The 27554-nt window shown below is 34.4% G+C and overlaps 1 pseudogene; it reads right to left on the reverse strand.

Moving 5' to 3' along the window:
- LOC122226016 overlaps window positions 1-26830 on the reverse strand; it is a 128235-nt pseudogene extending 101405 nt beyond the window's left edge.
- Between the last annotated feature and the right edge of the window lie 724 nt (window positions 26831-27554).

The raw sequence follows: 27554 nt of genomic DNA on the forward strand, positions 1-27554 counted from the left end.
ATATTTAAGGAATTTACAAGTTGGAGAGAACTTGGAACCATTTTTGTGACTAGTATCTTGCATTAATTCAAGGGATTTATACTGACAAGCTTTTCAGACTAGAAGAATGTGTTGTAATAAAATTTATAGCTTGAAAAAATATTTAAGTACAGATATTTCACATCTACAAGTTGAATTATTCATATTAAATAATTGATTGATGTGCAATAAATAAATACAGAATCATCTCATAGTTTCTAAAATTAAAAAAAAAAATAAATTCCATTTAAAGTGTAGTTATTCCTTGGTTTTTAAAAAACATAGTAACTGCATATAACATTCAATATGACCTTCATTTTTCTTTGCTGTCTACACAGGTATATAACCACAGACAGCCAGATTCAATCAATCTGGTACAAAGTATAGTTTTGACACTCTTTGAGAAGAAACTCAATATGCTATATGGAAGTTTTTAGCCAAGGGAGCTGTTTTCTTCAATGTTTGTCTTTACTTCATTTTTCTTCAACTCCTCCTACTCATTTTAGTATTTTAAAGATTTTTCTCAATCTTTTAATCCTCTGCGTATCCGAAATTGGTGCATGTCCTGTTTAATGTAACATGTGAAAATTTTAAAACAAGAAAGGTACAGTACACTCTCTGAGTATGATTCTGTGTTTTAATCAGATTTCTGTCTTTTAAGAACTCAACTTTTTCTGGACTATTTTCCCTTACCCAACACTCACAACCACATTTGAATGTATCATGTCAAGCAGCATAAACAGAGGTCTTGCATGAATGTAATACCTCTTCTTTGCCATTTTCCCCCCTCCAATTTATCTATTGATTGTCATTCTTTGCCACGGCTTGGGAATGATCAATAAAGCAAAAGACGTTTTGTTGCCGTTATAGGAAGGACAAACCAACGTAACATATTCGACAACATGAAGACTTTAAATCCAACTTAGTGCATGGCCTGAAGTCACTGTCCTCTTGCAGCTGCTTTCAGACATCTCAAGAGACCTGTGTAGAAAGTAGGATGACAGAGCTGGGGACCTGAACTATAAATAATTAGAATACAACAGAAGTGTGAGCAAAATTCCTCAATGTAATTATTAACTGTTAAACAGAAAACAGCACCTGATGCCTGCCCAATCCTCCTGACTCTGCACTATTCCCCACCCCAGACAATGCCAGATGCGACTTTAGTTCAAGTGGTCTCATGATCTCTCTCTTGTGAATGATTTAAACAAAGAACAATAAAGAAGACCCTAAAGTAATATCTGAAACTAACCTAGGTTAGCTTGGGATGAAGTTCTAAAAAACCTTCAAAAAAGTTATGATCTTCATGTCTTTTTAGGGTATTTACCAATTTTTCTCAAAGGACACTAAAAGTTACAAAGTCTTCAATAGAATAGATGCTGTATAATAGAACACTGTATCTCCATAAAGTAAAAAGATGCCAGATGTGATCATTAAGCATATAAACGAACCTTGAATTGTGTAATTTGAAAATTCCTATAGCTCCTTACTTTATTTTATTTTATTTTTTAATATGAAATTTATTGTCAAATTGGTTTTCATACAACACCCAGTGCTCATCCCAACAGGTGCCCTCCTCAATGCCCATCACCCATATTCCCATCCCCACCATCCCCGATCAACCCTCAGTTTATTCTCAGTATTTAAGAGTCTCTTATGGTTTGCCTCCTTCCCTCTCTGTAACTTTTTTTCCCCCTTTCTCTTCCCACCGGTCTTACTTATTTTAACTGCTTTGGTTAAACCAAGCAAAATAATGGTAAATAATATGACAAAAACAGTTACAGAATGCTTCTCTGTATTTTATCTATTCACTTTATTTATTCCTCATAACATTTTCCTTTTGTGGGATCTTACCACCAGTTGTAATGTAAGGAATAAACTAACATTCAGAAACTTAAGTAAATTTTTGAAGATCACATAACCAAGAAAAATTGGTACTAACCCACAAGCTCAAGTATTTTGGTACCAAAACCTGTGATTTCCCATTTTATTACAATTTCCTTCTGAAACACCACTGTGCCTGCCATTAAGATGTACAAAAATAGAGAGTCCCAACACCTGTTTCAAGTTCTTCTTATGCAAGGGAAAAGTGATGAAGAGAGAAGAGAAATAATCAAGAACAACAACAAACCATATTTTTGTTTATTTCTATTATGAACCACACACATTTCTCTGCTCTTTACACAGGCAACATAATTTCCAGAGTTCCTGTAGATGGTTCTACAACTACTTTGCATGGTTAACAATGCTAAATTTGCTCTAGATTGGAGCAATTAGAAATTATTTAATAATCTGCCTACATGAAGTTATAGGACACTCACGGAAGAAGAGTAAATGAAGTCGAACTCCAAGAAGCAGAAATAAATGAATTACCATATTACAAATTACCCCTCAGCATTTTAGAGTAACATCAAATATAGACAAATAACAAGAGGATCAAATCTAACTTGAGAATAGTTCTCTTTACAAAATACCTACATTTTAAGAATAATCAGGTATGATGGGAACAGGAGATCATGTTGGTAATCATAATCATGTTTCATAGAATTTGCAAAATTTGGGGTATAGAGTGAGAATTACATTTTTATATAATAGTTAGCTGTTGATATTAGTTGATTACATATGTTGATTTGATTAGGAGATTTGATGACAGAAAGACTAAAAATATATATTCGTTTTCCTCCTCATCCACCATAGTACAGCCACCTGAGTTTCCTTCTATTCCTCCAACAGCCAAGTTTATTTGAGTTCAATATTTTAGGTTTGCTCTGACCTCAAGAAGGCTCTTTTTTACCTATTTTATTCATCCTCCCTGACAAACAAATTGGCCTATGATTTAACATATTTCAAATGTTGGGTTATATTTAACGCACCTCAAATATCTCAATCTCCTTTTCATTGTTTTCTACCAAAGCTTCTGGTGATTTTGAGATTGCTCTTAGATTTAAACTTTTCCACACTCAGAATCAAGAAAAATTAAAAAAATACTTTGACATTAATAAAAATGAAGACACAACACACCAAAACTTATGAAACATAAGTAAAGCAGTGTTTGGAGGAAAATTTAAAGCTGTAAATAGCTATAATAAAAAGGAAGAAAAATTTCTAATCAGTAGCCTAAACTTTTACTTTAAGAGAGCAAAATAAATCTGGAACAAAAAGGAAAAAAAAATATTAGATTGAAAGAACTAATAAAATAAAGAATAGAAAAACAATAGAGAAAATCAATGAAACCAAACATTCGTTCTTGAAAAAAATCAAGAAAATATATAAATGTTTAGTTACATGAGGAAAAAAGAGAGAGAGAGGAAAATTAAAATCACTAGCATCAGAAAGGGAATAGATACATTCTATTATGGGAATGAAGATATACATATATCTTACATATGTATACATATAACATTTCATATATATATATGAATTCTATGTATAATTGCATGCCAATGGATTTATAAAAACTTATATGAAATAGGCAAATTATTAAAAAGTTGCAAGCTGTCAGAACTGGCTTAAGAAAAAATAGATAATTAAATAGATCTGTAACATGTAGAGAAATTGAATTAATAATAAGAAATAACAATCCTCCCAAAAATTCCAGGCCAAATGGCTTAACTGGTTAGTTGTAACAAATGTCTAAGAAGATTAATACCAATCTTTCATAAACTCTTCCACAAAAATAGAACATGAAACAGTTCTCGACTCATTCTATGAGACAAGCATTATCCTGACAACCAAGCCAAAGCCATGAAAGAAACGGAAGCTACAGACTAATATCCCTTATGAATATAAATGCTAATATCTTTTTTGTAATGTTTATTTATTTTTGGGAGAGAGAACAGTGGGAGGGGCAGAGAGAGAGGGAGATAGAGTATCCGAAGCAGGCTCTGTGCTGTCGTCTCAGAGCCACATTTGGGGCTCCAACTCATGAACCGTGAGATCATGACCTGAGCCTAAATTGGACACTTAACCAACTGAACCACTTAGGTGCCCCTAATACAAAAATCATAAAAAAAAAAACCTACCAAACAATATCCAGAAGCATATTTAAAAATATTATTAAACAGACTCCATGACCAAGTGGCATTTATTCTGGAAATGCAAGGATGTTTCAACATATGAAAATCAATCAACGTGCTACGATCACATTAATAGAATAAAGATAAAAAGCCACATGATTATCTCAATTGATGCAGAAAATCATCTGACAATACCTAACACTATTTTGTAATAAGAAAAACAAGCTAGTAGAAAAAAAACATTCTCAACTTGAAAGAAATCTATGAAAAGCCCACATCTGAAAATAAGAGATTAGATAATTTCCCTCTAATATCAGGAACAAAAATAGGATGTCCATTCCCGTCACTTCTGTTCAACATTGTGTTGGAAGTCTGGCAGGGGCAATTATTCAAAATTAGAAAAAAAAAAAAACAAATCTATAATGGAAAAGAAAAAGTAAAAGTATCTCTATTAACACATGCCATTATTTTATATATAGAAAATAGTAATAAATCTACTAAAAATCTATTAAAATTAACAAGTGAATTCAGCAAAGTTGCAGGAAACAAAATAAAAAAAAATCAATAGTTTTTGTGTCCACCAGATTGAAAAATCCAGGCACAAAAAAATTAAGAAAACAATTCTTAACAATAAACAAGAAGAAAACAATAAGCATATAGATCAATGGAATCGAATCAAGAGTACAGAAATACATGAATATAACTATGGTCAATTGTTTTTATCGAAGGGTACTAAGACTGTTCGATGAGAATAATAGTCTTTCAACAAATGGTATAGGGACAAGTGATATATGCAAGTAAAAGAATGAAATTGGACCTTTATCTCACACCATACACAAAATTAGCTCAAGATGGAGAAAAGACTGAAACTTAGGAGCTAAAACTATAAAAGTCTAGAAGGAATGAATGTTCATCATCCTGAAATTTGCAGCAGTTTTCATATTTAACCCCAAAAGTACAAACAAGAAAAGAAAGCTAGATAAATTGTACTTCATCAAAATGAACACTATTAGTGGGAAAGAGCCAAAGCATAACAGACTCTTAAAAACTGAGAACAAACTGCGGGTTGATGGGGGGGGGGGGAGGGAGGGGGGGGTGGGTGATGGGCATTGAGGAGGGCACCTGTTGGGATGAGAACTGGGTGTTGTATGGAAACCAATTTGACAATAAATTTCATATATTGAAAAAAAATGAACACTATTGACACTGTCAACAAACTTCCCCAAAGAAAATACACAGGTGGTGAATAAGCCCATGAATATGTGCTTTTTCCCTGAAAAGGCAAATCAAAATCACAGTGAAATACTACTTCACATTCTTAAGATCATTATAATCAAAAAGGTAGATAATAAAAAGTGTTAGCGAAGATACAGAGAAATTGGAACTCTCATAAGCTACTGGTAGGAATGTAAAGTGATAGAGTCACTTTAGGAGACAATCTGTCATTTCTTCAAAAAGTTAAACATATAGGCATAATTTGACCCTGAAATTCCACTTCCAGATATATTCCCCAAGGAAATGAAAATATATGCAGGTACAAAAACTTGTACATGAATATTCATAGCAACATTGATAATAACCAAAATATGGAAACAACTCAAATGTTGAACTACTAACAGATGGATAAATAAAAGGTCCTATACCCAAACAGTGAAATATTGCTCAGTCACAAAAGCAAATGAAGTATAACACATGCCATAACGTGGCGAACTTTAAAAACATTGTGTCAAGAGAACTTGTCATAAAAGATCACATATAATTCCATCTATATAAAAGTCCTGAATAGGCAAATCTATAAGGACAGAAATTATATTAGTGCTTTTCTAGGGTTTGGGGCTATGGGAGTGATAACTAAAGGGACTCTCATTTGTAGGTAACAGATACACTTCAAAATTGATTACGGGGATGGTTGCACAACTCTGTGAATATACCAAAGTTGTATGGTATGCGAATTATATCTCAATAAAGCTGTTATGAAGATCTTTCTCTCTCTCTCTCTCTCTCTCTCTCTCTCTCTCTCTCTCTGTCTCTCTCATCCATCATCTATCTCTTACTTTCAGGACCAATGTAGTGGTCTAATAGGCCCATGCATTTGACACCCATCTGTCTTCAGAACCAGAGCAGTCTAGGTGACAAATTAGAATCCTTTCACCGGCCAGAGAATAGGTAAAACCCATACTTGTCCACATTCCAGCTATACAAAGACTATTTGATGAAAGTTGAGTCTAAGAGAGTAACAGACAAGAGTCTGACAGAAAAAAAACTCAGAAATATGGCTAAGGACAGGAAAGAAATGGGATATATCCTAAACTTCCAAATCAATCATGAGCCTGCAAAGAGCAGTCACCCTCCCCCTGAAAAACAAAAACAAAAACAAAAACAAAAACAAGTGTTTATGGGATGTCACAATGGCAAATGCAATCATCCAGGTCAGATGCTGAAGGGTAAAAATGAAACAATGATAACAACAACAAAAACTTCCTTTCCCTAATTGACTTTAGGGTTTCAAGATAAACATTTCCCAAGTTTCTACCTACATTTTTGTGGCTAGAGCTTTGACACATATTTGTATAACTTGCAATGCTTTGGTACTACCAAAGAGAAAGAAAAATCTGAATTTTCCATGTTTCTCTAGCTTGTGTTTGAAAGAAGTAAACAGTGAACTTACACTATTACTAACAGAGCCCAAATAAACACCAATACTGACTAAACTAAATCTCCAATAAGTATAGGGGATGGGGGCAAGAGTGACTTAAAATACAGGTACCATCTGAACACTTAGAGCAAATGAACTTCACTGGAAGAAAATCTCTATGACAACAGATTAAGGACTATTTTGCATAAACTATACAATTGCAGATTTGCATGATACAAAAGAAATTATTCCATCATGCTGATAATAAAAGAGAAATAAAAAACATGGTTGCCAGGCGTGTGTGGCTGGCTCAGTCAGTTAAATGACTCTTGATTTCCACTCAGGTCACGATCTCACAGTTCATGGAATCGATCCCCACATCGGTCTCTGAGCTGAGAGTACGGGGCCTGCTTGCGATTGTCTTTCTCCTTCTCTCTCTCTCTGCCCCTACGTCTCCCTCTCTCTAAAAGAAAAATAAAAAGAGAAAACAGGGTTGCCAGTAATATGGAAGCAACAGATACCACAGTGAGTGCTTCAGAGAAACATGTTAGTTATTTAGAAAGCCTCCTGAATACATCATTTCAGGACTAGGAACAAAAAAGGTGTGAAAGTACATAAAACATAAATGAAATGAGAAATTTGCCACATCCAGTGTAAGTCTATGTGTATTCCAGATATACAGGTCACAGACTGAGTCAGATAGAGGAAAGGATATATACAGAAACCCTTGGGGAGTTATGTCTTCTGCTCCTAAGAAGGATGAGCAGTGTTACCAGCACCAGTGCTGAGGGTGTTTCATGGCTTACTCATGGCTTCCCTCCAGACACCACTGTCGTTCTTCCAGGCCCCTTAGTACTCTTAGCAACATTTTATTTCAGCCATTCTACTTGATACTCACACTGTCACCCAGTACAAAAGCAAGGTGATATCTGTGGGAATTAAGAGGGTATATTTGTGAACCTTATACTCTTCTAGTTCAGTGATGCGTTTGATGTCTTAAAACAATATTCTTTGTGGTCCAGTGCTTTATAGATTTCAGTGTTTATTTATGGTCCCTCACACTAAGAGGCTGGGTAAGAAGAAAAATCTAATTAGTAAGCATTAAATTTTGTTCAGAATTATCACTCCTGCCTATAATTTTATTGGTAGTATTATTATAGGGTTATATCTGTAGAGTCAAGGTCTTTCTCATCTTAGAATTCATTTTCTTTCAGAAGAGCCCTCAACACCTCCTCCTATATGCAAATAGACTCTTGTCTGCCTGTCTAACTAACCCAATAGATAGTCCTTTAGCACGTTTATATATATCTAAAACTGTCTTACACCCATTCTTCTCTCAGGATGAGCTTTCAGAATTAAAAATATTTTGGTTCTGACAGAAAATGAAGGCAGCAAAGGCAACATAAGTTCTTAGTGTTCTGAATCCTAAATAATGTTGGATAATAAATACTATTTTATCAAGCAAATCATTATAGAAGAGATTATCAATTTCTCAAGAAATTCATTACACAGAGTGTACTTAGGGATTATACTTAGAATCATCTTGGTTAATCAGTTTTCAGTTTGGAAATCTGGTCGGATGTGTTTTTATAGAAGCAGCATTGTGACATATTTTCTGCTTAATTGCATGTGGTACCTAATTGGGTTTCCAGGCATGACTTTTAAAAATGATAATATCTACTATTTAAATAGTTGTTCTGACATCCCTTCAAGCTTTTATTTAGTAGTTCAAATAATGATTAATTGCTATTTGTATAAGAAGAAAAAAGGTTCTAGAAAATATAAAATTCAATTATGCAGTTGATTCATAAGTTGTTTTGTTGGTCACACAAGTCTCTCCGCGCTTATTTACTCAGAAAGGGCCACACACCATGCCCTATTTGTTTTTTCATGTCTTCTAATTACTGGTGACACTCCCTTGCAATACCAAATATCACTTCAACCACAAAGCATTTCTGATACAACTGGACATCCACATCCATACATGATTTTACTTGTAAAACATTGTCTTCTAACACAAAACTTTTCCATAGGCCTACATATATGATAAATTCAGGAGGAAAATGCAATATAATGGCTTGGGAATTTTAGTGCGGTTGCTAATTTCTTCACGTGGTAGCATGTTCCACTCTAAAACTCGTTTATGACTTCAGCTTCAAAGGAAAAAAAAATACCAAAAATCCCTTAAACTCCAGATGCTTTATTTACCAATGAAAGGCAAATTGACAAAATCTTAATGATTTCAAATATTTTTTCCAGGTTCATAAGCTTAGACCTTTAGATCAAAATTGCGTTTTTAAAACTTGTTATCAGACCTTATATTATCCCCTAAGGATGCTAAAATTCTTTTAATGTGGAGGAAATAGGGAAGGTAAGTTTCATTCAGTCATGAGATAGTATATACATATATCTACCCAAAGTCTTATTCTAAAAGACCACAAATGGATAGATATTCATTTAAATATTTACTCCACACTTGGTTCTTACTTTTGGTGGCAGACAAGTTTTACAAAGCTAATTTCCTAAGTGTATGAACTGCTTGTTGCATAAATTGGTGACAAAACATTTTTGCTGTTATTTTCCATATAAGAAATGGTCCCTATAATCCTAGGAATATCTATTTCCCTGAAAGAAAAATTAAAAACTCTTACTCTTGATTCTGCCTTTTAAGTTTACCTTCTAGTCACAGGCAAGACCAACCACATGTGTCCCTAACTATAGAAGAAATTACAGAAACAAAAGTTTCTAGCTAGGGTCACCTAGATTCTGTGCTTACTGGCATTTCATAATGACCTACAGAACCTTATGAATTCATGACCAGTTTGCTTTATGTCAGCTGACTCTGAGTTCTCAGGAGTTTTTTTGTTTTGTTTTGTTTTTGCCACTGATAGCTATCTCTTTCTATTTCTATCTATCATCTATCTATCTATCTATCTATCATCTATCTATTGGAATTTTTCCTAAGTCTTGGTTTTCAGACTCTGATTAATTTCCTAAAGCAGCTTGAAACCAAATCTGCCAGGCTCCAAGTAAAACATCCCTGGGTCATGCAAACATTTGGCCATTCCTTTAGTATTTGCTCAGCATGTCAGGATTTTCACGAAGCCACTGATTGATTTCTAGAATTTCTGATATAATTTAAACTGTTACCATGTATATTATGGTATCTTGTTTATTGTGTTATGATATATATATCTACATTCCAATTTATTCATACATTGCTTGTCACTGTGGTAGTAAAGAGAAAAATGAGTAGGTGGAAAATGTTTAATTTATGCCTTAAGGAGCTTAGAGTCTAGAGTGGGGAAAAGATACATGCAATAATGTTATAATGTGAAATGCTACAGTGTAGCACCAATAGATGGTTTATCTAGGAAAAATCCCTCTATTATGGGTTAGTAACTGAATAACAAAACATATTAAACTCTACACAAATTTACTGACACATGGTAAGAATTCAATTAACATCTTTGGCCACCAAAGTTACAGAATGTCTTAATGGACAATGGAATTCAAAATGAATGGGAAAATAAGGGTATATTGGCATAATTTGTTGGATTGATATATATTGTATCTTTTTTATTATCTTCGTCTCTAAAAGTTGTATTCTTAGTATGATCTATTTAGACTTTGATTTGTTTTGTTGCTTCTTATAGTGAAACTGTCTTTCCATCTGGATTTACAGCACTCCTTTTTCTTTCTCTTTTTTGTTTTTAATTTTTTTTAATGTTTATTTATTTTTGAGACAGAGAAAGACAGAGCATGAATGGGGGAGGGTCAGAGAGAGAGGGAGACACAGAATCTGAAACAGGCTCTGGACTCTGAGCTGTCAGCACAGAGCCCGACATGGGGCTCGAACTCACGGACCGCGAGATCATGACCTGAGCCGAAGTTGGATGCCCAACCAACTGAGCCACCCAGGCGACCCGTCCTTTATCTTTTTCTTATAGGCTGATATGTACTTTCTTCATATTTGTTCTTTTTTTTTAGATTTTTAAAATTTTTGTAAGTAATCTACACCCAGCATGGGGCTCAAACCCACATTCTTGAGATCAAAAGTCACACTCTCCACTGATTAAGTGAGCCAGCTGCCCCACTCTTGTATTTACTCTTGATTTATTCTCTGGAGCAGCTCTTATAAATAGGATCAGATATCAATTTTCAAAATAAAATCTTAGAATACTAAGGTATAAATATTTTCTCATAGTACTTATAATTAAACCTATAATTAACAACTTGCAAACACTACCTAGAAGTAAGGCACAAGTTCATAATTAATAGATTGTAGTTGACAATTTCATTGATGCTTTATAAGTAAAAACAGAAAATGAATGATAGAAAAATATTCTTTTTAATGATCTGATAGATTAAAAATATGAGTTCACTTCTTATACATTTAGGATTTATGTAGATATGGCTCAACATTTATGTATACATGGTAATATCAATTTAGAACATTTCATGTGCTGTCTGTAGATAATGGTTTCACCTTTTTTTATTCTTTTCGCTGATGACAAAGGCTGGGTTTGGAAGACAGTGAGAATACAATACACCATTAAAATCTCTTGTGAGGCAGTTGGCTGGCTCAGTCATTTGAGTGTCTGACTCTCGATTTCAGCTTAGGTCATGATCTCACAGTCCTGGGATGGAGCCCCATGCTGGGATGCTTGGGATTCTCTCTCTTCTTCTGTCTCTACCCCTCTCTTGCTCTCTCTCTCTCTCTCTCTCTCTCTCTCTCAAAATACACAAGTAAACCTTAAAGTAAAATAAAATAAAATAAAATCTCTTCTGTCAAAAAACAAAAAAGGAAAAAAATGAGAAAAACAGTTGTACTTCAAGCTAACCCTTTTATCATAGATCATTTTGAAGCATTTTCACATAACTATTTAGATTTTTTTAGACTTCTTCAACTTGGAATAAAGATCTACTTTTTGTAATTTGTTATGCAATCTTGTGAAGGTCAACAAGTCTCACAATCAAAACTCAAAGGTCAATTATCGTGTTGATTCCTTTGAATATTCCACATTGAAGACACTGCTGATGGTAACCACTGGAAACACTTTCCTTTCTTCATCTCTAATGTGATGTTCTATCTATGCATCATCTATCTATTGTTTTACCAACATCTTTGAATTTTTTTTTAATCTCGTTCACTCATTAACCTGGTCCAGGTGTATGGAGCTCCTCACGCCTAGCAAGCTTAGCTTCCACATCTTTTCTGGCAGTGTATTTATCTATAAGTCCTATATCAAATGGTAGTAAATAAAGATTTCACTACTTCCCTAACTTTATTTCCTGGAATTCCATAGGGTTTGGAAACATTTCTGTAATAGCAGTTATAGGGCTTTGATTAATATAATGCTGTATTCCATCTTTTCATCTCTAGGACATAATATAATGTCTGTCACAAAAATGTTTGTTGAAGAGTTAATGAACAGATGGATGAATCAACTAGCTTGCTCTACTCTATGGCCCATATGACCTCATCCAGAGGCTCTGTTAACCCCTGACTTTCAGATGGGTATTGGCAGGCAAATAGTGGGAAAGGAGCGAGAATGATCAGGATGTGTACTCCATTAACCTCCTGCCAACCTAGTTTTCTTCTATCAGGGTTGCTATGATTTGCAAGTGACCCTTACCGAAGACAACATCTCTCTCAGGTGGCCACTTCCATATAGCTGGGGTGGGAGATTATAGGCATCCTGTGTTGCTAACTGGCCTTACCCCAAGGAAAAGGACACTTGCGTGTATCTTTATAACAGGAGGTAATACTACAACGTGTGACGAGGCGCCCACTGAAGTTAGGCTCTGAACTTCCCACAGAGACTGGAGATAGAGATGCCATCTTCCTTAATGATTCCATTTTGGAGTGGTGGCTGTCAGGTCCTTGGGACAGACAGTCCTGAGATGTAAAACTGGTAAGAAGTTTTTAAAAGATTGACACCATAAAGGGACAGAGACAAAATTTACAGGTGCAATTTTTTTTAAGTAAGTGCTCTAAGAAATGGGAGGCAGTAGACCTCTGTGGTTAGGCCTGTAAGGTTCTGTAAAGCTCTCTGTGATAGAGAGGTCAGGGCTTAGAGGCAGGAATAAGCCTGCTGAAAGTCCAGTCAAGCTGAGGGCAATTTTAAGGCCATCTTGCTGAGCATAATTTAGAAGGAAAGTACAAAGGACTCCATAGAGAGGACGGCTCACACAAATGTCATGTACAAGCAAGTAAAAGAAATTCAGTACATTTGAAGCATCTGATATGAGAGCAAGTATTTTGGAGATAAATCCATAGCAGTTAGGATATGAAGAGTATTACAAGTAAATTGAAATGTAATCTGGTGCAGCAAAATAAAGCATGATTTAAAAAAAACTAAGGAAGGCACAAATGTATCACATAAAGCAAAATCGGAAAGAAAAATGATGTCACTGTGTCTGAGAGAACAGCATTTTGTTAATACAAGTGTGAGTAAATGATAGCAGAGATGAGGCCTTAGAACAATTTGAGGATGCAGCAAATTTGAAGTCTCTCTATGATCTTTAAGACAGAAATCTTGATAAAACACGAAAAAAGGAACCAGATGTAAAGAGTCGAGAAAGTAGTGAATTGCAGTTGAAAATATTAAAGCAGAGCATGCTATAGAACTTCCAAGAAATCTGGCAGTAAAATGAATGAAAGGTAAAATGTTGCAATTCTTTACATTGAATAAAGTTTAAAAAAATAGTTCTGTATTGGTATATATTAGGATGGCTTTACAGGCTTGGCTGATTGGTACTTTTCCTCTGTGTTCAATCGACCACGTTGATCCAAAATTTGCTTGGTGGGTAAAAACAAATTTCTTATCAGAAATATGTTCATTTCACATGGGTTTATTCCATGCTGATCTTCAACTGTCTGGATTAAACCCTTCCTAGATCCATTTGTTCAATGTTCTGATACTTGGCTTGCTTTAAACCAGTGGCTTTAATGGGTTGTATTTTCAACATTTGGTCAGAAATCTCTGAATTGATTGGGAACTTCCCAATCAACACTACAACTCAAACTCATCTAGGGGCAAAGTTTATTAAGATCCTTTGTACAGATCCTTCTAAGTTATGATGGTGTTTTGTCAGGATAAATCCATTGTAAATTGAAAATATTATAAGTTAAAAATACATTGAACACACCCAACCTACCAAATATCCTAGCTTAGCCTCGCCTACTTTAAACATGCTCAGAACACTTACATTAGCCTACATTTGGGCAAAATCATCTGACACAAAGCCTGTTTTATAATAAAGTATTGAATATTTCATGTATTTTATTGAATACTGTACCGAAAAGGAAACACAACAATTGTACAAGCATAGAATGATTGTACGTGTATCTAGTTGTTTACCCTTGTGATCGCAGAGCTGACCATTAGCTACCGCTCACTGGACCCAGTGTCACCAGAGAGGATTGTACCACGTAACTCTAGTCCAGGAAAAGATCCAAATTCAAAACTCAAAGTACAGCTTCTGTTGAATGCATGTCACTTTCACACCATCATAAAGTTGAAACATGGCCACTTGAACCATCATAATTTGGGGACTGCCTGTATATTGCTCAGAGCTGCAGTGTCAATAAGGCAAGCTAAGCTTCAAGTTTGCCAGTCAGTCTGGAAATATCATTTGCATAACACTGCACTCTGGTACTAAGTCATTGTACCACCTTGAATGGAATGGTGATTGATAGCTACACGGATCAAATTGGAGACACACAGAATGTGTTGAGTGGTGGGAAAATTAGAAAGTTAGTGGGACTGTGGGGGGGTGGACAAAGAAGTTAGGTGGACACCATGCGGAAATGGAAAACATGACAAAGCAGGTGTTTGCCTTGGACACTTCAGGGCCTACGACATGCTGCTCCTTCAAGGGAAAATGTAAAAATGAGAAATGTGTTAGTCATAGAGAGACTCACTAAAATGAATCATCATCTGTTTGTCTTCAGGATATATTCTCTATTCACTGTAGATCTTTATTTGAGAAAAATGTTATAGTATACTTGTCTAAGAAAGTATTGTTTTAAAAGTTTTACCTCAGAAAACTACTTTTTCCTAGTTTTGCATATGATTTGTACTTCGTTTTTCGGGGAATCATTGTATTACATGATAATTATATACATAACATTATATATACAATGTTACTTCACTCCCAACCCCTTTGGTTAAATAAATGTTTAGTTATATTAATCTATACAATAGATTGTATGAATCTATTGTATAGACTGTATAATCTACAAAATTTTTGTATAAAAATTGGTTAGATATACAATAATATAACTAAAGAAATAGGATTGAGGGGCGCCTGGGTGGCTTGGTCGGTTAAGCGTCCGACTTCGGCTCAGGTCATGATCTCGCGGCCCGTGAGTTCGAGCCCCGCGTCGGGCTCTGTGCTGACCGCTCAGAGCCCGGAGCCTGTTTCAGATTCTCTGTCTCCCTCTCTCTCTGCCCCTCCCCTGTTCATGCTCTGTCTCTCTCTGTCTCAAAAATAAATAAACGTTAAAAAAAAAATTAAAAAAAAAAAAGAAATAAGATTGAGTTTTTAGTCTGAAAAATACTATATACCTAAGAATTATAGAGTTACTATACTATTTATTGATAACTAAATGCACATTTTAGTACACTTACTTATAAGCCACTTTTTTAAAGGCAAAATTCCTGTGTTTTTATGTAGCTTACACAGCATGTAATTAAAACAAAGCATGGGTACTTGCAATAAAATAAAATTATCTCTAAAATTATCTTTATTTTTTGTGACATAATGGATAGTTAAGACAACAGTTACAAATCTCAAAAGAATTATGCTATTTTTCTTGGTTACTCATGTACTATATTTGAGTCTCTGTATTCGAAGTTTCACATCTAGAGTCTCTACCACATTGGCCTCCAATTGTCTAGCTTACTTGCCAAAAATAACAGCAAACAACAACAACAACAAAAGAAAACTTTAAGTTAAGGAAGTTAATTCAGACCTTTTTTTTAGGAAGGCATGCATATCTTGATTAAATATTTGTATGATAATAATATTACTCAGGGTAGAGTAACCATGAAAATAAATGACTCCCTAAATCTCTGTGGTTAATGCAATAAAATTTTATTTCTCCTTTGTGTGAGGTCCAGAACTTTGGTCCTTGCTAGGCAGCTCTTGTGGACAGCTCCTTTCCATGCTCTGACTCAGGTGTACCCCACCTTGTATTGTGTCTGCCATTTTTTTAGGGCTTGGGAGAGGAAAGACAGAAAGTGTCAGAGGGATATTCAATTGCCTTGCATTCCAGCCAAGATTATGTCTCATGGCCCCACAGAGAAACAAAGCTGGAAAACAAAGGTATTTATGTATGTCTGGCCACCAGAGAATCACTAAATATTGGTGAATAGTCTACCACAGTTAAGATGACTTTATTTTTTATTAACATTTTATAAATGTGAATTCTTTTATGGTGAGATCTATGGTTGATGTAAAAATTTTTGAAGTTATTATTGTCTCTATTACCCAGTGAAGACTTGAGTAAAATAATTTGGCTACAATAATAGTTCATTTAGATTTAACATTTAAATCCAGCACTACTTATTCTCTACTCTAAATCACTATGTTTAAGGTCTGCTAAAAAAAAAAAAAATGGAGTGGTGACTACAATGAAAGTTCAAGTATTTTGTTTACCAGGAAAAGTTAAATCTGTATTTATGTATAATTTCTTATAGCTTAAATTATTTGGCATAAATAGTGAAGTCCAACATAGATAAAGTATTTAGGGTATAATGAAAGAACAGAGAATTCAAATATTAAAAAAAATTCTTAAAGACAAAACTGATTTGTATTACCACCCAGGTTTGTCTTATTCTACTTGATTTTGATCAAATTAGAATTGTGTTAAACAGTCTAATGGACTATTACACTATACATTTTTTAAAAAATATACTTATGAGTAATGCAAAATCAAAATAAATAGCTTTCCTATTACCTTTCCCCAAGATAAATTTATCTCTGATCATCACTCCTCATTATTTAATAAGTCTTTCAACATTAGTAATCTATTAGTCCAAAATGTTTCATGTTGAGCTGTTTTTATACTTGTGCGGTCTTCTCTCTTACCCACTAAGCTTGTCAAAATGTAAATTGCACTCTCTGACCAAAAGTACAGCAGGAGTCCAGCCTGGCTCTTTTTTACACAAAGCCACCAACAGATTTGTTAACAGATGCTCCTGGGGTCTGTGCACATAATGGAAACTTCAGAACCTTACAGGACCCACAGTTTCTCTGTTTGCAGCACAAGAATCATTTAACAGTAGGTGACACTTTTGGCAATGTATAATTAAAGGGCTTGTTTTAGCAAAATTACACACTGTGAAACACATAAGAAAAGGGGAGGGTGTAACATGCATGAGTGTACAATTTAGATTGTGGCAGAGAATGAGCACAGCTGGAAGCTTGACAATTTTGTCTTTAGTTCCTGAGGTCAGATTTAGAAAAGCAAACCACTATGTGTTTCAACATTGTTCACGTTATATATGGATCAATAAGATAATTGAAAGTGTCCTTCCTCTTTATTCTGCTAATTGAGACTGGGGAAGATTATAAATGGGTCCACAACATGACAAATCAGAGGTCATCATTTAATTTGGATGCCACCATCACCTTTTCAAGGTATTCATATTTGATTTCTAGGGGAATAAAGCAAAGAGAATTTCAGTGAATCTGACTTGCATTATTCTGAACACATATGGTTCGATTCTGATTCATGAGATGTAATAGATCTTTAAAACAGGTTAGCTTTGGATCAACGAGGCTAACAGATTGCATCATATTTCTTTTAGAATCTACTTGTTAAGTGTTCTTCATCTTTTGTTACTAAAGGCAAAGGCAATCCTGTAGTTTGGAAACTCTAGTTAAGGGGCGTCTGAGTGGCTCAGTCGGTTAAGTGTCCGAGTTCGGTTCAGGTCACGATCTCAAGGCTTGAGTTGGAACCCCGCGGCGGGCTCTGTGTTGACAGCTCAGAGCCTGGAGCCTCTTCAGATTCTGTCTTTCTCTGCCCCTCCTCCGCTCACACTCTGTCTCTCTCTGTCTCTCAAAAATAAATAAATATTTTAAAAAAAGAAACCAGGGGCTCCTGGGTGGCTTAGTTGGTTGGGCGTCCGACTTCGGCTCAGGTCATGATCTTACAGCTTGTGAGTTCGAGCCCCGCGTCCGGCTCTATGCTGACGGCTTGCAGTCTGGAGCCTGCTTCAATTCCGTGTCTCCCTCTCTCTCTCTCTCTCTGCCTCTACCCTGCTTGTGCTCTTTGTCTCTCATAAATGAATAAATGTTTAAAAAATTAAAAAAAAAGAAACCCTATTTAAAAATATATATTAGAAACTAAAGAGAGGAAATACAATATGTTCCATTCCTGACAGTTGTACATCCCATAACTCAATAATAATATGATTATGTTTCATAGTTATTGCTTCCACCGTGGAAGACTACCCCTTTGAACATCTATCACCGTTAACTACTTTTAATTACATCTGAAATGCATATAAATGAAATTATACCATATGTACATTTTGTTCTAGCTTTTTTTGCTTAACATTATGTTAGTGAAATTTATCAATGTCATTGTACATGACTAGTTCACTAATTTTCATTAGCATAAAGCTTTCCATAATATGGATACATAATTCTAGATCTAGTTAATAGTGATGGATATTTTATCTACTATAAGTAGTATTGATATAATGATTGTTTTCATGTATTTTGATGAGCATATGTATTCACCTTATATACATAGATATAGAATTGTTGATTTGCAAAATGTATGTATGCTTAGCTTCAGCAAATATCGTCACTTTTCCAAAGGGAAAAAACACTCCCCTAGTGTACAAAGTAACACTGCCATCATCCATATATTATGAGAGTTACATATCCTTACCAATACTTGGAAATGGGAAGTACTTTATTATATTTTAGCCATTCTAGCAAGTGGAGTAATAATTCAGTGTTTTGATTTTCATCTCCCTGATGATGAATGAGGTTGAGCATGTTTCCATATTTTTGGATCATTGGATGGCCTTTATTTGAAGTACCCGATCAAATCTTTAGCTTATTTTTTCTTGGGTTGTCTATCTTGATATTGTTAATTGAAATACTTCTTTTTGTATTCTCAAATTTGTCATTCATACATACACATACACCACACACATGTTTACATATAATCTTTTCCCTATGGCTTGCCTTTTCAAACTCCTAATTGTGTATTTTGAGAAACAGAATTTCTTAATTCTAATGAAGTCCAATTTGTCAGTTTTCCTTTTTTTTAGGTTACTTTTTTTCATGTCATAATTAGCTGACTGTATATGTGTGGGTATGCCTCTGTATTTCATATTCTGTTCCCTTGAGCAGTTAGTACATATGTCAATACCTCACTGTTCACTCACACTAAAATTTTATGAAAGTTAAGTATCTGGTGTTATAAGTCTTCCAGTACCACCATTGTCTTTGTTATTATTGATCATTTGCATTTCCGTGTATATTTTATAATCAGTGTGTTAATTTTCATAAAATAATCTACTAGAAACTTGCTTGGATTACACTAAATCTATAGGTGAATATTCTGAAAACATTAATATACTTATAATATTTTCTCTGAATCCATCCATAAGTATAGTATAATCCTAATTTGTTTTTAATTTTTCTCAAACATATTTTATAGTATTATTTTGTTTTGTTTTAAAGATCTTATATAACTTTAGTATTATTTATTTGATGTCTTTATACCTTTTTATTAGTAATATTTTAATTTTAGTTTAATTTATTTAGTATTTTAAATTTTATTTTCAGTTTGTTGCTGATATTTCTGATCTCTTCAATTTTGTTTTTTTTAATATTTCTTATAATATTTAATTTTATTAAGCTTCACAAAGACTCAGCTTTGTAGTTTGTGGGTTTCTCAATTCTATATTTGTCTTCTACTTTGATTTTTTTACTCTTATTTTTTAATAGTTCTTAACTCCCACATTCATTATGTTTAATTTTTTCCTTTGGCTTTTTAACTTCTTGAGATAGATACTTTAGTAAATCAATGATTTTTTATCTTTTTAAAAATATCCATTTAATTGTATAAATTTTTTTCTTTCAGATTGAAATATCAGTGATCTCTATGTCTTATGCTTTGGAATAGAAAAGAACAAGTTTTTTTTTGGAAGATGAGACTTTGAACGCCAGTCACTCAATGACAACCCATTTGTATTTTATATAAGAGGTTCTAAAAAGATTTTGAAAGGCCAAAATAATAATATGGCAGTGGAAACTCAGTTCTAGAGAATATCACAGTGGTTAAATCTACCTAGTGCTACACAATACTCAGGTTATAAGAAAAAGATTTGCAAAACTATAAAATTAATTATCTCAATAAGATCTACAGAAACTTGAAAAGAAAAAAATAATTTAAAAGATACTATTTATTTATGATATTTATATATGCATAATTGTTTATTGAAAACATAACTTATGCAATATATGAATATATTTAAAACACAGTCCTGGGGTGCCTGGGTGGCTCAGTTGATTGAGCATCCTACTCTTGGTTTCCCTCAGGTCATGGTCTTAGGGTTCATGAGATCCAGCCCTGCATTGGGCTCTGCACTGACAGCATGGAGCCTCCTTGAGATTCTCTCTCCCTCTCAGACCCTCCCTTCCCCTCTCTCTCAAAATAAATAAATAAACTTTAGAAATAAAAACAAACAAAAAACATAGTCCTAATTTTCCAATGATTTTTAATTGTTTTTACTATTATTATTATTATTTATTTATTTTTTTTTTTTGGAAGAGAGAGAAAAAGAGAGAGAAAGAGCCAACAAGAGCAGAGCAGGATCTGAGAGAGAAATTGAGATCATGACCTAAGCCAGAAACAAGAATTAGATGCTTAACCAACTGAGCCAAAAGGCGCCCCTCCCCAATGATTGATTTTGATGAAATAAATTACAATTGTTGGAGAAGTGTTAAGCTTAAGTATTAAGATAAGATTAATAATAAATTTCAATGACTGAAAGTGGCTCAAATAACTAGTAGTTGGTGAACTGTTGTTAATCTATCATACAAACTCTGTACTCTGTATTTTCATGTGAAATTTTACTTAGTTCCTGTAAGTGTCTTATGAGATGGATACTGTATCATTCCCATTTAAGAAAGTTGATTTTCTGATCTGCTTAGACTCTGTCCCAAGATCACAGAGCAAATACATGGAGCAGCTTGGAATTTAGCACAGTTCTAGCTGTCCTGGGATTACAGGATCTAACGACTCAAGTAAGTTTTTACTTTTTAAATGTTTATTTTGAGATTGAAAAAGTGAGAGTGGGGGAGGGGCAGAGGGAGAGAGAGAGAGAGAGAGAGAGAATCCCAAGCAGGCTCCCAGCTGCCAGCACAGAGCCCCACTTGGGGCTTGATCCCACAAACCACAAGACCATGACCTGAGATGACACCGAGTCAGACTGCTTAACTCACTGAGCCACCCAGGAGCCCCTCAAGTAAGTTTTTCTTAGAACAAGAATACTATTTATTTTTCTTATAGTACAAGCAAAATTATTTTCCTATAATTTTCATCTTGCTCTTAGGATTCTTACCAGTTTATAGACCATAGTAATATAAGTTTCCAAATATAGAATCTGAGGTTGTTTTTGAATCATAGGGGAATCTGAGCCTAAGAGGCTACAAATTATTAGATCAAAACCTCAGGAAAGAAAATATGTTAGTTTTTATTAGTTTAGACTTGAGTTAAAAGCTGAATCTGAATCTTGATCTCCAAGGTTTTGTCTCCATGTTAAAGACTTGGCACTAAATCCATACTCCATAAGGGCTCTTTTCTCTTTGTTTAAATTATGGGGTTTATTATAATTTTTTTTGTCTAGGTAAATATGCACCCTCAAACCTCTTAGGAATATAATATATCTGACTGATATGCAATGGAACATCTCTATCTTCGTTATTCTGTGTTTTCCTCTTCCAGTCGGCTGCCCAGGAACCAAACGCAATTCTTTCTCCACTATTAAAGCCTACCTGTACTTTTCATTATCAAGTGTATTGCTTTCAATCTAATGGCTACTTAATGACTTTCACTTCAGTCAATACTTACAAATCATTGGTATTGATATTTAGATAGATTGTTAACCCGTATCACCTTCTGCCAATGAACTAATGAAAACATTTGGATTACAATGTTTCTGTCCTAGAGAACATATTACAAAGAATGATTTTGTGTGTGATCTCCAGGGATTGGACAGACAACTGGTAATGGAATGCCTTCGTATATCATTTTCACTTGAATAAATAAATGTTAAAGGGTTTAATTGACTGCACTTATTAGCATTTACAAAATTGTGAGAGATATTATAGTTTTCATATATATTTTCCCATAAGAAATTGATTGCTTTACATGGTTATTCTCAATTATTTCCACCATAGATCCTCTATCTTTCGTTGGTACAGCTTTTTCTGCCTCACAATCGCCACCCCCCTTTTTTTAACAGAGGCTTTGGAATACAATGGGACTGGAGGAAGATATAAATTCTTTGAGTTGTAACTGAATCATTTGTTACAACTTCCTTCAGGATTGCTGTTGGTTGGTGGTCCTAGGGAAACAGACTGAAAATCAGATTGGCAACCAGGACTTTTAGCAGGTGCTGTTTGGGAGAGCAGGTCTGGACAGTCATGTGAGAGCTTCAATCACTCACTCAGAAAGCTCCAGAGCTGCCATGCCTCTTGGATTTTTTTAGACACCAGGGGGCACGGACCTTTTGAAACCCTTATATGAATAGTCCTGGGATGCTAGCTGCCCTGGAGAGGGCATGTCACTGGATGAGGCATCTTCTTTTGGATGCAGGAAATTCTGGAGATGGACCAGGCTGTGAGCTGTCAGATGAGGCCTGGGTTCTGAAGGAGGACCTGAGCAGTGGTCTTCAGTCACAGTCTCCAAAGGGCATGCTTGGAATCAATATATATATATATAGATATATAGATATATATATCTATATATATATATCTATATATATATATCTATTTATATATTTTCTGTTTTGAGTACAGTGTTTGACTTTTTAGAACTCAAAATTCTCTCAGTTTTCTCTAAGTTTTGGTATTCATTGTTCATTTCAAAATACATGAAAAGGATTCTCTTATTTCTTTTTTTTTTCTTATTAATGCAGTATTTGTATTTTCTCTCTCAAACCCTGAGCCAACCACTTTCCCCAGACTGCCTGGGGAGGTATGGGAAAAGGAATGACAAGGCAGTGGGGGGGGGGGGGGAGAAAGCTTCTTCACACTCAAAGATGATGAGAAGGGCCACCATCAGGCAAAAGAGCCCCAAGGCCTTGGAGAAAGGCAAAGCCCAGGATGGCATAGGAGAAGAACTGTTGTTTCAGAGATGGGCTCCTGGCATAACCAATGGTGAGGCACTTAAACAGTCTGGGTTCCACCCCCAGAGCCAGCCACCCCTACCATGGCAGCCCCAGCCCCAGTGAACTTGACTTCGGTGTGGCTGTCCTTTGAAATGGCGCTGGTTCTGAAGCTGAAGTTAGGAATAAGTGAGGTCAAGGGATGGGACGTGGGGCTGCCAAACTACTGAGGCTTTCATCTGTCAGGGTCTCTGGTGGTCCTAGAACTGCTGCAGTGATGCGCTCAACAACTAAGAAGTGCTCCTCACCAGGAAGGGGCAGGAGACAAACTTTGCACAGGTGGATGTTTTCAGGGGAAGAGGGGCTGTTGCAGGGGGGTTGCTCCCATTGCAGAGAAGACAGAGAGGGGCAGGATCTCTTATTTCTAATATGTTTATATAGTTTTAATCGAGTAGGAGACCAGAGGAATGGGAAGGAAAACACAGTACCGTACCAAATGCAAGATGAAATATATTCAAAATGAATAAAAGAATAATTGTAATTTTTCCTCCAAATTTTTACTTATATTGTATTTAGTTAACATATAGTGAATATCAGTTTCATAACTGCAATTTTAAAACAATAATTTTTCATACATATCCTGAAATAACAAAATCATGCAAATAAATAGAGAGTTTAAATAAGGTTTATCCTGAGTGTTTTTTGGTGCTTGGACTCATATCTAGATAAAAAAGGAATGTTGATATACCTTTATCAACAAGAATTACATTCAATAACAATGCTTAAAAGAGATATTTTATTTTTTTTAAGTTTATTTTTTAGAGAGAGTGAACACAAGTGGGGGAGAAGCTGACAGAGAGAGAGAGAGGGAGACACAGAATCCGAATCAGGCTCCAGGCTCTGAGCTGTCAGCACAAAGTCCGACGCAGGCCTCAAAATCACCGGCCTGTGAGATCATGACCTGAGCCAAAGTCAGATACTTAACCAACTGAGCCACACAGGTGCCCCAGGCATTTTCTTTTTTAATTGTTAAACAACTGATTTTTTTTACTAAGCATTTAGGTAAAATATATTATCACACACCAAATGAATTTTTAAAAATATGTTTATTTCCTCTCATATACAACAAGTCTGGATCCATAATTTTAAATTCTAGGTTGTGCTAAGAAATAATTTAAAATGATTATGGAGCAAAGGCTTTCATAAATATTCAGAAACAGTTCTCAATAACTGCTAACATTTATGGGCTGCTGTATCAGGGAACTGTGATGTATACTTAATGTCACTTATCTCATTTAATTCTCTACAGGACAAATGCTAACTCTATGAAGGCTGTCTTCCAGATACAAATCTGAGACCCAGACTGTTAGTGAAGTTGCCCAAGGCCATAAAGATAGTAAGTAGAGAAAGCAAGAAATAGATCTATCTTTACTCAGGTCCAATACACAGGGTGTTTCTACTATTATCAAACTATGGAGTTCAACAAAATTGGTAGTCACTTAGTTGGAATTTGAATCTAAGCAATATAAATAAGATAAGCAGTCAAAGTTCTTGAAACATAGCACTCAGAGGCCATTTCCAACCCAGTTTTGGAAAGGGCAACAGGAATAAATATAGATCTAGTGCTGATTGTTCCAAAGTGTATTATGTAGATGGGTATAATAACTATTGTATATGCCTACAAAAAAGGACAATGATGTTGTTCCTTTCCAAAGTCTTTCAAATAAGTATAGGATATAATGGCCTATGAGTATGTATGTATTAATAAATTAATATATATATATATATATACATATATATATATATATATGTGTATATATATATATATATATATATTAAATTGCAGGACCTTAATGTAATAATGTGTGTTATAAACACCCCCAAAAGAGTCTCTGGTATGAATCATAACTCCAAAGGTTTTTGGCCAAATAATCTCTTTTTGTTTTAATCTACCATCTCTCAGGACTTATTTCCTTAGGATACCCTTTAGATGCTTCTGTAATATTATGTTAAATATAAATATCCACTCTAAAAGAACAAGGGCACTAAAGCTATAGTTATAAGATGACTGTATGATCTTATACAGCCCTACATTTAGCCCTACATACTTATTTAGCCCTACATAAACTGAAAGAACAATATAAAACAAAAACTGCACAATAGAATTAGAATCCAGAATTTGGATTTAATTTAAGAAATCCACTTAATATTAACTGAATCACTCTGTTTGGACAGATCCAAACATCCTAAAGTCTTTTTCATGCCAACCCACCCCGAAACTTAAATACATACTCTTCACGAAAACTACAGATTTTGTCAGTCTGGGGCTTGGAAGACATGAGGATAGGGCTGATGGAGATTTGAGGGGCAGACGAAAGGACCAAAACATCAATTCAGCAACAAAAAAAGTGGGCAGAAGTTCAGTGAGGGAAGGGAATCAAGTAAATGGGCAAAGGTGATGAAAGAGAAGGAAAAAAACAAAAAGAACCCAGGCTCCGTGCAGGCTATCTGAGGTCAGTACCCAGGCACAGGGCATTAGAAACAACTTGATATGATTCAGTGACTTTCTGAAAGTGGTGGTTTCTTCATTTCTTTCTGTCTAGAATTAACTCTTCTGAGGTGCCTACCCAAATGGAGAATATTAGGCACATGTAGCTAGGGATTGAGATGGGAGAATAAAAGCAAGTGTTTAAACAGTTCTCTCTGTATGTTAAAGGGCATCTGACAGTACAGGGGAAAATATGTCTGAAATGAAGGACAAAGAAGAAAAGGGAAACACATAATTCCAAACAATGTAGTTACTGTTGCTTCATGCACACGGTCAAATTCTCTTATCCTTTTCTGTTAATTCCTGAAAACAGTTCCCAAGTTATTTCACATTTTTCCATTTCTGAAAGAACCATTGTCAAATTTACATGAAGGATAATTTTGCTAAAGGATGTACTAGCCCTTCTCAATGATATTTATTAATAGACTGGTGAAGTTAATATATTAGATATTTCTCCAATATTCTAATGACTTTTCACCTAAGATCAGTGCATGCAATGTGGTCACTGGATATGAGCAGAGATTAAGGAAAATACGATTAAGGAGAAGAAAGCTGCTCCAGTTAATTCTACATTTAATTGACATTTTTTAGCCTACTATTTTGCTTATAGAATGATTTTTTGAGCATTTGAAGAGGAAAAAATATATTTTACCTCTATGCTGAGATATATTGATCATAGCAACTGGTAAATCACAATAACTGTTCAAATGATAGTCAATAATACAATATATATGAGATAATTTTAAGGTAATATAATACCTAAAAATGACACTTTATCATTATAGAATCTTACTAAAATTATTCTTAGGCTTTTAGGCTTCTTCATATTAATTTAGCATTTTCAGAAAACATTACAGATAACATGTGATACCAATTATTTTGATTGCTTAAAAGTCCTGTTTAAATGAACTCACTCTTTGGAGGTTTAAAAAATGTGAATAGATCATAATATATTTTTTGAACTAGATTCTTATTATTTCAGTCTAATTTGTCAATTTCCCGACATTTTAGGTTTATTTCTTAACCAGTTGAGGACTGAAAAAGTCAAATGCATTTTTTATCTCAATTGAAAATATTTATTAACATTACTTCATAAATCTATCCAACATTTGGAATTCTCCTTAAGTGCTTTGATCTCTGTTTATATGGTATTTTGATGCTGAAAAGCTTCCAATTTTATTTGAATGGAAATCAGATGTAAAATTTGAATACAAGCTACAATCTTCTTCCACTAACCCTCCATGGTTAAATTCTTGCTATATTTTTTCTGGTTCTCAAGTAACAACCATCAGCCATCTTTATTAAATCTGACTTTATTGAATGTTCAGCTCATTGCATTGTTATCTTTTACACATATTAGATGGAAGTTATTTACTCTTATAAGAATTGAATTTGAAATAACAATGGAATTCCATACATAGCTTTGTTTTTCATTATAAACAAGGCACAATATATTTATATGTATTATGTATAATGTAATCCAAATAAAAGTCTGTATTCTTTTTTTCTACTGACATTGACCAGATGATTTTAAAATTTATATAGAAATGCACAGAACCAAGAATAGACAAGGCAAGCTTGAAAAAGAAAAAAATAAAATAAAACAAAATCTACCAGATAATTAAAACAATATGGCATTCGTTCTATTGCATATGAAACGACCAAAAACCAAAATATGAGTCTAGGAAAAGTCCCACATATATATGATGATTTGATTTATGATAAAGTGGCTGTACAGTATGATAGAGCAAAGATAATATTTTTAATAAAATGTGCCAGAGTATTTGGATAAGCATATAGGAAACAAAATATATCTCGACTCTTACTCCACACCATACACAAAATTTAATTTCCAAGAGATTGCTGATCTAAAAGGCAATTACCTTATAAAACAATATACCTTGTAGAAGATAACAGAAAAAAACAACTATGTTAATTTGGAATAGACTAAGACAAAGAGAGCTAAT

Source organism: Panthera leo, chromosome C1 (genome assembly GCF_018350215.1).
Source record: "Panthera leo isolate Ple1 chromosome C1, P.leo_Ple1_pat1.1, whole genome shotgun sequence".
In the NCBI taxonomy this organism is placed as follows: domain Eukaryota; kingdom Metazoa; phylum Chordata; class Mammalia; order Carnivora; family Felidae; genus Panthera; species Panthera leo.